This window comes from Arachis hypogaea, chromosome 2, assembly GCF_003086295.3.
Source record: "Arachis hypogaea cultivar Tifrunner chromosome 2, arahy.Tifrunner.gnm2.J5K5, whole genome shotgun sequence".
NCBI lineage: Eukaryota > Viridiplantae > Streptophyta > Magnoliopsida > Fabales > Fabaceae > Arachis > Arachis hypogaea.
This window is the reverse complement of record NC_092037.1, coordinates 16,531,461-16,542,670: the sequence shown is the minus strand read 5'-3', so window position 1 is coordinate 16,542,670 and position 11,210 is coordinate 16,531,461. Positions and strand designations below refer to the sequence as shown.

Sequence of the window (11,210 nt, the reverse complement as noted above, 5' to 3'; positions counted from 1 at the left end):
TGTTCTGAGCCAATATGGCATTCAGAGTATCAATCTCAAGAACTTCTTTCTTCTGATTCGTCCCATTGTTCACAGGATTCCTTTCAGAAGTGTACATGAATTGGTTATTTGCAACCATTTCAATGAGTTCTTGAGCTTCTGCAGGCGTCTTCTTCAGATGAAGAGATCCTCCAGCAGAGCTGTCCAATGACATCTTGGACAGTTCAGACAGACCATCATAGAAGATTCCTATGATGCTCCATTCAAAAAGCATGTTAGAGGGACACTTTCTAATCAATTGTTTGTATCTTTCCCAAGCTTCATAGAGGGATTCACCTTCCTTCTGTCTGAAAGTTTGGACTTCCACTCTAAGCTTACTTAATTTTTGAGGTGGAAAGAACTTTGCCAAGAAGGCATTGACTAGCTTTTTCCAAGAGTTCAGGCTTTCTTTAGGTTGTGAGTCCAACCATATCCTAGCTCTGTCTCTTACAGCAAAAGGGAATAGCATAAGTCTGTAGACTTCAGAGTCAACCCCATTGGTCTTGACAGTGTCACAGATTTGCAAGAATTCAGCTAAAAACTGATGAGGATCTTCCAATGGAAGTCCATGGAACTTGCAATTCTGTTGCATTAGAGAAACTAATTGAGGCTTAAGCTCAAAGTTATTTGCTCCAATGGCAGGGATAGAGATGCTTCTCCCATAGAAGTCGGGAGTAGGTGCAGTAAAGTCACCCAGCACCTTCCTTGCATTGTTGGCATTGTTGTTATTTTCGGCTGCCATGTCTTCTTCTTGTTTGAAGATTTCTGTTAGGTCCTCTACAGAGAGTTGTACTTTAGCTTCTCTTAGCTTTTGCTTCAAGGTCCTTTCAGGTTCAGGGTCAGCCTCAACAAGAATGCTGTTGTCTTTGCTCCTACTCATATGAAAGAGAAGAGAACAAGAAAATATGGAATCCTCTATGTCACAGTATAGAGATTCCTTAAGGTTTCAGAGGAAAGGAAAAATAGAAGGAAGAGGTAGAAGAATTCGAACTTATCAAGAAAGATAGAGTTCAAATTGTGCATTGAGGAGGATGTTAGTCCATAAATAGAAAGATGTGAGAAGAGGGGAAGAAATTTTTGAAAATTAAAGTGAATTAATTAAAAGAAATTTTAAGAAATGGTAAATGATTTTCGAAAAATAAGATTGGGAAAGAAATAAAGTGATTTTTGAAAAAGATTTTGAAATTAGAAATAAAAAAGATATGATTGAAAAATTAATTTTGAAAAAAAATGTGATAAAAAGATATGATTGAAAAGATATAGTTTTAAAAAGATATGATTTAGAAGATATGATTTGAAAAACAATTTAAAAAGATTTGATTTTGAAAATTAATGACTTGGCTAACAAGAAATCTAAAAGATTTGATTCAAACATTAAACCTTTCTCAACAGAAAAGGCAACATACTTGAAATGTTGAATCAAATAATTAATTGTTAGCAAGTATTTTTGAGAGTGGAAAGAAATTGATTTTGAAAAATATATTATTGAAAAGATATGATTTGAAGAAGATTTGATTTTGAAAAATTTTGAAAACTTAAAAAAAATTGGCATTAAAAACAAAATCTTCCCTCTTGTGTCATCCTGGCGTTAAACGCCCAGAATGGTATCCATTCTGGCATTTAACGCCCAAAATGCTACCCTTTTGGGCGTTAAACGCCCAGCCAGGTATTCTGGCTGGCGTTTAAACGCCAGTTTTCCTTCTTCACTGGGCGTTTTGAACGCCCAGCTTTTTCTGTGTAATTCCTCTGCTGTATGTTCTGAATCTTCAATTCTCTGTATTATTGACTTGAAAAGACACAAATTAAAATTTTTTTTGAATTTTTAATAATGAGGAATAATCAACATGCAACTAAGATCAAATAAACAATGCATGCAAGACACCAAACTTAGAAGTTTGTATACTATTGACACTAACAAATTGAGAATGCATATGAGAAACAACAAAACACTCAAGACGAGAATTCAAAGATCAGAGTAAGGAAATCATCAAGTACAACTTGAAGATCAATGAAGATATGATTGAATTCGAAAAATGCAAGAAGAATAGAAACATGCAATTGACACCGAACTTAAAATTAGACACTAAACTCAAACAAGAAACATAAAAATATTTTTGATTTTAAGATTTTATAATTTTTTTTTGGATTTTTCAAAAATTATGTGAAAAAAGAAAATAAAAAGGATTAAAACTTTTAATAAGAATTCCAGGAATCATGCAATGTTAGTCTAAAGCTGTAGTCTAAAAAAATTAGACATGGCTAGCCAAGCTTCAGCAGGACATTGAATTCAAGAGATAAATTGATGAGAATCAATCAGCTTTGGTGATGACAAGTACATCACCTTGAAACTCTTGAATTCATTCTTAAAAAATCTGAAGAAAAATACCTAATCTAAGCAACAAGATGAACCGTCAGTTGTCCAAACTCAAACAATCCCCGGCAACGGCGCCAAAAACTTGGTGCACGAAATTGTGATCATCAATGGCGCCATCAACATGGTACGCTCAATTGCAATCTCAACTCTTTATCACAACTTCGCATAACTAACCAGCAAGTGCACTTGGTCGTCCAAGTAATAAACCTTACGCGAGTAAGGGTCGATCCCACGGAGATTGTTGGTATGAAGCAAGCTATGGTCATCTTGTAAATCTCAGTCAGACGGATTCAAATGGTTATGGAGGATTAATGATTAAAAGATAAATAAAACATAAAATAAAGATAGAGATACTTATGTAATTCATTGGTGAGAATTTCAGATAAGCGTATGGAGATGCTTTGTCCCTTCCGTCTCTCTGCTTTCCTACTGTCTTCATCCAATCCTTCTTACTCCTTTCCATGGCAAGCTGTATGTTGGGCATCACCGTTGTCATTGGCTACAGTCCCGTCCTCTCAGTGAAAATGTTCAACGCACTCTGTCACAGCACGGCTATTCATCTGTCGGTTCTCGATCATGTCGGAATAGAATCTAGTGATTCTTTTGCGTCTGTCACTAACGCCCCACAATCGTGAGTTTAAAGCTCATCACAGTCATTCAATCCTACTCAGAATACCACAAACAAGGTTTATACCTTCCGAATTCTCTTGAATGTCACCATTAATTCTAACTTATACCATGAAGATTCCGATTAAGGGATCCAAGAGATATCCACTCAATCTAAGGTAGAACGGAGGTGGTTTTCAGGCACACGTTCATGGGTGAGAATGATGATGAGTGTCACGGATCATCACATTCATCAAGTTGAGGAACAAGTGATATCTTAGAACAAGAATAAGCCGAATTGAATAGAAGAACAATAGTAATTGCATTGATACTCGAGGTACAGCAGAGCTCCACACCTTAATCTATGGTGTGTAGAAACTCCACCGTTGAAAATACATAAGAACAAGGTCTAGGCATGGTCGAATGGCCAGCCTCCCAAAGAGGGTTCAATCATAAAAACATGATCAAAAGATGATCCGAAGATTGAAAGATGCTAATACAATAGTGAAAGGTCCTATTTGTAGATAACTAGTAGCTTAGGATTTACAAAGATGAGGAAATGACATAAAAATCCACTTCCGGGCCCACTTGGTGTGTGCTTGGGCTGAGCATTGAAGCTTTCATGTGTAGAGACTTTTCTTGGAGTTAAACGCCAGCTTTTGTGCCAGTTTGGGCGTTTAACTCCCATTCTTGTGCCAGTTCCGGCGTTTAACGCTGGGCATTCTTGAGCTGATTTGGAACGCCGGTTTGGGCCATCAAATCTCGGGCAAAGTATAAACTATCATATATTGCTGGAAAGCCCAGGATGTCTACTTTTCAATTCAATTGAGAGCGCGCCAATTGGACTTCTGTAGCTCCAGAAAATTTACTTTGAGTGCAGGGAGGTCAGAATCCAACAGCATCTGCAGTCCTTTTTAGCCTCTAAATCAGATTTTTGCTCAAGTCCCTCAATTTCAGCCAGAAAATACCTGAAATCATAGAAAAACACACAAACTCATAGTAAAGTCCACAAAAGTGAATTTTAAATGAAAACTAATAAAAATATAATAAAAACTAACTAAAACATACTAAAAACATACTAAAAATAATGCCAAAAAGCGTATAAATTATCCGCTCATCAGCAAGCCTTGCCAAATACTAGTTGGTATGGTGACATCCCAATGGGGGTCTTGAAGGCTGTCTTGTAGGCCCATAGAGCATCATCTAGCCTCTTAGACCAGTCCTTCGTTGAGCTTCCAACAGTTTTTTCGAGAATCCTTTTTAGCTCCCTGTTGGAAATCTCTGCTTGCCCATTGGTCTGCGGATGATAAAGGGTTGCCACCTTGTGTTTGACTCCATATCTGAGAAGGAGTGCTTCCAGTTGTTTATTGCAGAAATGTGTCCCTCCATCACTAATGAGTGCTCTGGGAACCCCAAATTTGCTGAAGATATTCCTTCTCAAGAAGCTTATCACAACTTTGTTGTCATTTATTGTAGTGGCGATTGCTTCTACCCACCTTGAGACATAATCAACAGCCACCAATATGTAGCTATTTGAGTAGGAGGTTGGAAAGGGTCCCATGAAATATATCCCCTATACTTCAAATAGCTCCAGCTCTAGTATGTATTGCTGTGGCATCTCATTCCTCTTGGTTAGATTACCAGCTCTTTGACATTCATCACACCTTGACACCATTTCTTTGGCATCCTTAAACACTGTTGGCCAGTAAAATCCGGATTGAAGCACTTTTGCTGCTGTCCTTTCTCCACTGAAGTGACCTCCATATACTGACCCATGGCACTGCCATAACACTTCATGCCCTTCTTCATGGGATATACACCTCCTTAGGATACCATCAGCACACTTTTTGAACAAATAGGGGTCATCCCAGATGTAGTGTTTGGCATCCTTGATTAGCTTCCTCCTCATGTGCTTATTGATGTTAGTTGGTAGTTCCCCAATAGCCTTGAAGTTAACTATGTCTGCAAACCAAGGGGCTATTGATGAGCGGATAATTTGTATACTTTTTGGCATTGTTTTTAGTATGTTTTAGTATGATCTAGTTAGTTTTTAGTATATTTTTATTAGTTTTTAGTTAAAATTCACTTTTCTGGACTTTACTATGAGTTTGTGTGTTTTTCTGTGATTTCAGGTATTTTCTGGCTGAAATTGAGGGACCTGAGCAAAAATCTGATTCAGAGACCAAAAAGGACTGCAGATGCTGTTGGATTCTGACCTCCCTGCACTCGAAGTGGATTTTCTGGAGCTACAGAAGCCCAATTGACGCGCTCTCAACGGCGTTGGAAAGTAGACATCCTGGGCTTTCCAGCAATATATGATAGTCCATACTTTCCCCAAGATTTGATGGCCCAAACCGGCGTTCAAAGTCACCTCAAGAAATCCCAGCGTTAAACGCTGGAACTGGCACCCAAATGGGAGTTAAACGCCCAAACTGGCACTAAAGCTGGCGTTTAACTCCAAGAAGAGTCTCTGCACGAAAAATGCTTCAATGCTCAGCCCAAGCACACACCAAGTGGGCCCGGAAGAGGATTTTTATGTCATTTACTCATTTCTGTACACCTTAGGCTACTAGTTTCTTATAAGTAGGACCTTTTACTATTGTATTTTCATCTTTGGATCTTTGGATCTTTGGATCTTTAAAATCTTTTGATCTTTGGAACCTTTTTCTTTAGATCTTTTGATCACTTTGGGAGGCTGGCCTCACGGCCATGCCTAGACCTTATGCTTATGTATTTTCAACGGTGGAGTTTCTACACACCATAGATTAAGGTGTGGAGCTCTGCTGTACCTCGAGTATTAATGCAATTACTATTGTTCTTCCATTCAATTCCGCTTGTTCTTGTTCTAAGATATCACTTGTTCTTCAACTTAATGAAGGTGATGATTGTCACGGATCATCACCATTCTCACCCATGAACAAGGTGACTGACAACCACTTTTGTTCTACAAGCGTTCAAGGCTCCAGTGAATATCTCTTGGGTTCTTTAACCGGAATCTTCGTGGTATAGGCGAGAACTGATGGCGGCATTCAAGAGAATCCGGAAGGTCTAACCTTGTCTGTGGTATTCTGAGTAGGATTCAATGACTGAATGACTGTGACGTGCTTCAAACTCCTGAGGGCGGGGCGTTAGTGACAGACGCAAAAGAATCACTGGATTCTATTCCGGCCTGATTGAGAACCGACAGATGAATTCCGCTATGCTGTGACAGAGCATATGCAATCGCTTTCACTGAGAGGATGGGAGGTAGCCACTGACAACGGTGAAACCCTTGCTTAAGCTTGCCATGGAAAAGAGTAAGAAGGATTGGATGAAGACAGTAGGAAAGCAGAGAGACGGAAGGGAAGGCATCTTCATGCGCTTATCTGAAGTTCCTACCAATGAATTACATAAGTATCACTATCTTTACCTTTGTGTTATTTTCGTTCATCACCATTATCATTTGAGTTTGCCTGACTAAGATTTACAAGATGACCATAGCTTGCTTCAATACTAACAATCTCCGTGGGATCGACCCTTACTCGCGTAAGGTTTATTACTTGGACGACCCAGTGCACTTGCTGGTTAGTTGTGCGAAGTTGTGTAATGCCATGGTATTGAGCTACCACGTTCTTGGAGCCATTACCGGGGATTATGAGAGTTGTGAAAAAAGTATTGTTCACAATTTCGCACACCAAGTTTTTGGCGCCGTTGCCGGGGATTGTTCTAGTTTTGAGCAAGCTTTTGGTAACATCAGTGCCAAGATCCGGCAACAACATCAAGTTTTTGGTGTTATTGCCAGGGATTGTTCTAGTTTGGACAACTGACGGTTCATCTTGTTGCTTAGATTAGGTATTTATTTTTTTTCGAAATTCTTGAAGATGAGTTCTAGAGTTTCATGATGATTTGTTGAAATCTGGCTGGCTGAGAAGCCATGTCTAATTTCATTGGACCGAGGTTTCAACTTATCACCACAAGAGCTTGTTGATTTTTATCAAATCTTGCTTTTGGAGCAGTGATCTGCTAAGGCTTGGCTGGCCTCTGGCCATGTCTAGTGTTTTGGACCGAAGCTTTCTTTGAGAGCTTGGCTGGCTGTGAAGCCATGTCTAATTCCTGGACCGGAGTCTTAGACTAGCATTGCACTGATTCCTGGAATTCTCATTAAGAATTTTGATACCTTTTTTCACTTCATTTTCGAAAAACACAAAAAAAATTTTACAAAATCATAAAATCCAAAAATATTTCTTGTTTGAGTCTAGTGTCTCATCATAAGTTTGGTGTCAATTGCATGTATTCATTCATGTATCTTAGTGATCTTCAAGATGTTCTTGATGATTTACTTGCTCTGATCTTTGAATTCTATTGGCTTGATTGTTTTGTGTGTCTCATATGCATTTTTATTTTGTTAGTGTCAGTAGTATACAAACTGCTAAGTTTGGTGTCTTGCATGCATTGTTATTTGATTCTTGTTGCATTTTGGTTTGTCCTTATTATTAAAAATCCAAAAATATTTTTAATTTGTGTCTTTTCAAGTCAATAATACAGAGAATTGAAGATTCAGAACATACAGCAGAGGAATTGCACAGAAAAAGCTGGGCGTTCAAAACGCCAAGTGAAGAAGGACAGACTGGCGTTTAAACGCCAGCCAGGGTGCCTGGTTGGGCGTTTAACGCCCAAAAGGGTAGCATTTTGGGCGTTAAACGCCAGAATGGATACCATTCTGGGCGTTTAACGCCAGGATGGCTAGAAGGGAAGATTTTGTTTTCAAATCAAATTTTTTTTAGTTTTCAAAATCTTTTCAAAATCAAATCTTTTTCAAATCAATTTTCCAATCAAATCTTTTTCAAAATTAACTTCTTTCCATTTTTAAAGATACTTACTATCAATTAATGATTTGATTCAACATTTCAAGTATGTTACCTTTTCTGTTGAGAAAGGTTTAATGTTTGAATCATATCCTTTCTTGTTAGTCAAGTTTCTAATTTTCAAAACCAAATCTTTTTTTTTTGTTTTTCAAATCATATCTTCTTAATCACATTTTTTTTAATCAATCATATCTTCTTAACCACATCGTTTTCAAAATAGTTTTCAATCAAATCCTTTTGATTTCTAATTTCAAAATCTTTTTCAAAAATCACTTGATTTCTTTTCCATTTTCATTTTCGAAAATTAAGTAATGTTTTTCAAAAATATTTTCAAAATTTTTCACTTAATTTTCGAAAATGACTTTCCTCCTTCTCACATCCTTCCATTTATGGACTAACACTATCCTTTAATGCAAAATTCAAACTCCACTCTCTCTGATAAGTTCGAATTTTCCACTTCTGTCTTCTACTCTTCTTTTTCTCTGACGCCTAAAGGAATCTCTATACTGTGACATAGAGGATTCCACATTTTCTTGTTCTCTTCTCTTTCTTATGAGCAGGAGCAAAGACAAAGGCATTCTTGTTGAGGCTGATCCTGAACCTGAAAGGACCTTGAAGAGAAAGCTAAGAGAAGCCAAGGCACAACTCTCTTTAGAGCACCTGAACGAATTCTTCAAGGAAGAAGAACAAATGGCAGCCGAAAACAACAACAATGCCAACAATGCAAGGAAGGTGCTTGGTGACTTCACTGCACCTACTCCCGACTTCTATGGGAGAAGCATCTCTATCCCTGCCATTGGAGCAAACAACTTTGAGCTTAAGCCTCAATTAGTTTCTCTAATGCAACAGAATTGCAAGTTCCATGGACTTCCATTGGAAGATCCTCATCAGTTTTTAGCTGAGTTCTTGCAAATCTGTGACACTGTCAAGACTAATGGGGTTGACCCTGAGGTCTACAGACTAATGCTATTCCCTTTTGCTGTAAGAGACAGAGCTAGAACATGGTTGGACTCTCAACCTAAAGAAAGCCTGGACTCTTGGGAAAAGCTAGTCAATGCCTTCTTGGCAAAGTTCTTTCCACCTCAAAAATTGAGTAAGCTTAGAGTGGAAGTCCAAACCTTCAGACAGAAGGAAGGAGAATCCCTCTATGAAACTTGGGAAAGATACAAACAATTGATCAGAAAATGTCCCACTGACATGGTTTCTGAATGGAGCATCATAGGTATTTTCTATGATGGTCTCTCTGAACTGTCCAAGATGTCCTTGGATAGCTCTTCTGGAGGATCTCTTCATCTGAAGAAGACGCCTACTGAGGCTCAAGAGCTGATTGAAATGGTTGCAAATAACCAATTCATGTACACTTCTGAAAGAAATCCTGTGAACAATGGGACTAGTCAGAAGAAAGGAGTTCTTGAGATTGACACTCTGAATGCCATTTTGGCTCAGAATAAAATATTGACTCAACAAGTCAATATGATTTCTCAAAGTCTGTCTGGAATGCAAAATGCACCAAGCAGTACTAAGGAAGCTTCATCTGAGGAAGAAGCCTATGATCCTGAGAACCCTTCAATAGAAGAGGTGAATTACATGGGAGAACCCTATGGAAACACCTACAATCCTTCATGGAGGAATCATCCAAATCTTTCATGGAAGGATCAACAGAGACCTCAACAAGGTTTCAACAATAATAATGGTGGAAGAAACAGGTTTAGCAATAGCAAACCTTTTCCATCATCTTCTCAGCAACAGACAGAGAGCTCTAAGCAGAATACCTCTGACTTAGCAACCATGGTCTCTGATCTAATCAAACCACTCAAAGTTTCATGACTGAAACAAGGACCTCCATCAGGAATTTGGAAGGACAAGTGGGTCAGCTGAGCAAGAAAATTACTGAACTCCCTCCTAGTACTCTCCCAAGCAATACAGAAGAAAATCCAAAAGGAGAGTGCAAGGCCATCAACATGGCCGAATTTGGGAGGAAGGAGAGGCAGTGAACGCCACTGAGGAAGGCCTCACTGGACGTCCACTGACCTCCAATGAGTTTCCCAATGAGGAAACATGGGAATCTGAGGCTCAAACTGAGACCATAGAGATTCCATTGGACTTACTTCTGCCATTCATGAGCTCTGATGAGTATTCTTCCTCTGAAGAGGATGAGTATGTCACTGAAGAGCAAGTTGCTAAATACCTTGGAGCAATCATGAAGTTAAATGACAAGTTATTTGGAAATGAGACTTGGGAGGATGAACCTCCTTTGCTCACCAAAGAACTGGATGACTTGTCTAGGCAGAAACTGCCTCAAAAGAGGCAGGATCCTGGGAAGTTTTCAATACCTTGTACCATAGGCACCATGACCTTCAAGAAGGCCTTGTGTGACTTAGGGTCAAGTGTAAACCTCATGCCTCTCTCTGTAATGGAGAAGCTAGGGATCTTTGAGGTGCAAGCTGCAAAAATCTCACTAGAGATGGCAGACAACTCAAGAAAACAAGCCTATGGACTTGTAGAGGATGTTCTGGTCAAGGTTGAAGACCATTACATCCCTACTGATTTCATAGTCCTAGAGACTGGGAAGTGCATGGGTGAATCCATCATCCTTGGCAGACCCTTCCTAGCCACAGCAAGGCTGTGATTGATGTTGATAGAGGAGAGTTGATCATTCAAGTGAATGAAGAATCCTTGGTGTTTAAGGCCTAAGGATATCCCTCTGTCATCATGGAGAGGAAGCATGAAGAGCTTCTCTCAAAACAGAGCCAAACTGAGCCCCCACAGTCAAACTCTAAGTTTGGTGTTGGGTGGCCACAACCAAACTCTAAGTTTGGTGTTGAACCCCCACATTCAAACTCTAAGTTTGGTGTTGGGAGGTTCCAACACGGTTCTGAGCATTTCTGAGGCTCCATGAGAGTCCTCTGTCAAGCTAATGACATTAAAGAAGCGCTTGTTGGGAGGCAACCCAATGTTTTATAATTAACTATTTTCTTTTGTTATTTTATCTTTTTTGTAGGTTGATGATCATAAGAAGTCACAAAAACAATGAAAAAAGGCAAAAACAAAATGAAAAACAGGAAGAAAAACAGCACACCCTGGAGGAAGATGCTGCTGGCGTTCAAACGCCAGTAAGCCTAGCAGTTGGGCGTTTAACGCCCAGTCTGGCACCCTTCTGGGCGTTTAACGCCAGAAAGGGGCACCAGACTGGCGTTAAACGCCAGAAAAGGGCAAGAACCTGGCGTTAAACGCCAGGAATGGGCACCAGCCCGGCGTTTAACGCCAGAAATGGCTCAAAACGTGAATTTTGATGCCATTTGGTGCAGGGATGACTTTTCCTTGACACCACAGAATCTGTGGACCCCACAGGATCCCCACCTACCCTA

General features: G+C 39.3%; 1 non-coding gene across 1 annotated transcript; it reads left to right on the top strand.

The window, feature by feature from the left end:
* The first annotated feature begins 247 nt into the window (after positions 1 to 247).
* On the top strand, positions 248 to 355 carry LOC112768261 (small nucleolar RNA R71). The gene has a single exon (XR_003185703.1). It is a non-coding gene; the product is annotated as a small nucleolar RNA R71 (small nucleolar RNA).
* The last annotated feature ends 10,855 nt before the right edge of the window (positions 356 to 11,210 follow it).